We start from the raw sequence: 2,362 nt of genomic DNA on the forward strand, positions 1-2,362 counted from the left end.
AAAGGAGATTTTTCTTATTGATTTTTTTTTAGAGAGAGTGGAAGGGGGGGGAGTGAGTGAAGGAGAGAAAGAGAGATAGATAGATAGAGAGATGAGAGAGATGAGAGACAGACATCAATTGGTTGTTTCCCAAAGGCATCCCAACGGGGAGGGAATGGAACCTGCAACCCAAGTATGTGCCCTTGACTGGGAATCGAACTTGAGACCCTTCAGTGCTTGGGCTGGTGCTCTACCCACTGATTAACACCAGCCAGGGATGTTTGTAGATTTTTGAAAGTGGTGACAGGTACATAGGTAATCAATGTGTAGAGCTTGTTTGGTGAATCTTCATCCGTATTACGTTTTCTAGACAACCACACCGGGATATGGCATGGAACGTTCCTTATTGCTTTTGCCCAGACAGCTTTGTTGAGCCTGGTGAATGTGAACATCTGAAGTTTCCATATCCTTTATGGCAAATTTTTGGATCCCTTTAAGTGCCTGAAGATCACACTTCTTGAAATCTACTCCATGGATGGGCTTGTGAATGTTGATGGTGTATTCTCTGGTCACGACCTCGTTGGTGGCAGAATGGCCCTTCTCACCATCTTTCTATGAGGGACCCATTATGCTGGGCTCAAGTTGGAAAGCTGGAGACCCATGCAAGATTTTAAATACATGGTCAATTCAGTCACCTTTAATTTTCTTGCCCCCCCCCCTTTTTTTAGAGAGAGAGGAAGAGAGAGGGAGAGAAACATTGATGAAGAGAACTATCCACCGGCTGCCTCCTACACGTTCCCTACCAGGGATCAAGCCCGAAACCTTTCTGGGTATTACTCATTATTTGACCAGTGAATACAACTATTGTTTACTACTACTCTTTTTTAAAAAAAATACAGTATATTTTTATTGATTTCAGAGGGGAAGGGAGAGGGAGAGAGAGATAGAAACATCAGTGATGAGAGAGAATCATTGGTGGGCTGCCTCCTGCATGCCCCACACTGGGGATCCAGCCTGCAACCCAGGCACAATGCCCTGACTGGGAATTGAACCATGACTTCCTGGTTCATAGGTCGACGCTCAACCACTGAGCCACACCAGCTAGGCTAGGTGTTTTTTTAAGTCACTAAGTTTTGAGGTGGTTTGTTAAACAGCTGGTTTGGGCCCAGGATGGAACCAGTAACTGCTGAGATGGGGAAGGAGAGCAGATGAACAGTTCGTGGAAGTGAGTTGGGTAAAGGATCTATCAGAAACTAGGAAATATATATTTTTGGAACTTCATTAAATATTTTTTCTAGATGTCCTATGGTGTTTTATCTTCAGCATTAGCTATCCGGGTTTTAGATCCCTATCATTCAAATCTTCTACACTAATTTTAGTATCTTCTGCCATAAGAGCAGCTGCACTTCTCAAAAGTATAAAGAGGAACTGGTACCTATTTCATCACATTTTTCTCCTTGTTGATCAAGGGATCAATTTCCAGGTCTCTTTTTCATTCATCAAGTATTTACTCATTATCTGCCAGGTACTCAGCTCTGTTCTGGGTATTAGGGGCATAACATTGTCACAAGATACATAATATTCCTGCCCTCATGGAGTTTACATTCTAATTGGTAGGCAGACAAAAACCAAGAAAAGAAAATGATTACCAACTTGATAAAAAGCAATGAAACAAGTAAGCAGGTGCTGATAGAGCATAAAAGTTGAGGGGAACTTTAGAAAATGTGGTCAGCAAATATTTTTAAGCTGAAACTTAAGGAAGTGGAAAAAACTAGCAGTGGGAAGAGGTGCAGAAGTGAGGGTTGGTAGCTGTGAGAAACACAAAAGTACAAAGGCCCTGAATGGTTAAAAGCTTGACCAGATTAAGGAACTGAAAGACTAGTATGTTTGGAGTGTAGTGAGCAAGAAGACAAGCAAGATGAAGTTGGAGAGAGATGCAGAGGCTGGATTAAACAATGCCTTTTAGGCCAAATTAAAGGATTTGCATTTTATTCTAAATGTAAAAGATAGGCCAAAGCGTGAATATGAACAGATTCACATTTTAAGATAATGGTCAGAACACACAGGGAAGACTGGTTGAGCGACTGTTGCAGTAGTTCATGACAGAGAAAGATGGCCTGGACTAAGGTTCACTCTGATTTTCTTTTCCCTGGACTCAGCCTGTTGCTTTTTAAAGTGTAGGTGGAGGCTTAGTAAAAACGAATCACCAATCATTCCCAAGTACCCAAGTATAAATAAGACTCCCAGGGGACTCTTTCTCTGTATAAAGATGTGAATTATTTTCTTGTGTTCTCTCTCCTCTTCTCTTCTCTTCTCTTCTCTTCTCTTCTCTTCTCTTCTCTTCTCTTCTCTTCTCTTCTCTTCTCTTCTCCCCTCCCCTCCC

The 2,362-nt window shown here is 41.9% G+C and overlaps 1 pseudogene; it reads right to left on the bottom strand.

Annotated features, from left to right (window-relative positions):
• Positions 1–606, bottom strand: part of LOC107184483 — a 4,962-nt pseudogene extending 4,356 nt beyond the window's left edge.
• Between the last annotated feature and the right edge of the window lie 1,756 nt (positions 607–2,362).

The sequence above is a fragment of the Myotis davidii genome, unplaced genomic scaffold (genome assembly GCF_000327345.1).
Source record: "Myotis davidii unplaced genomic scaffold, ASM32734v1 scaffold544, whole genome shotgun sequence".
Taxonomy (NCBI): domain Eukaryota; kingdom Metazoa; phylum Chordata; class Mammalia; order Chiroptera; family Vespertilionidae; genus Myotis; species Myotis davidii.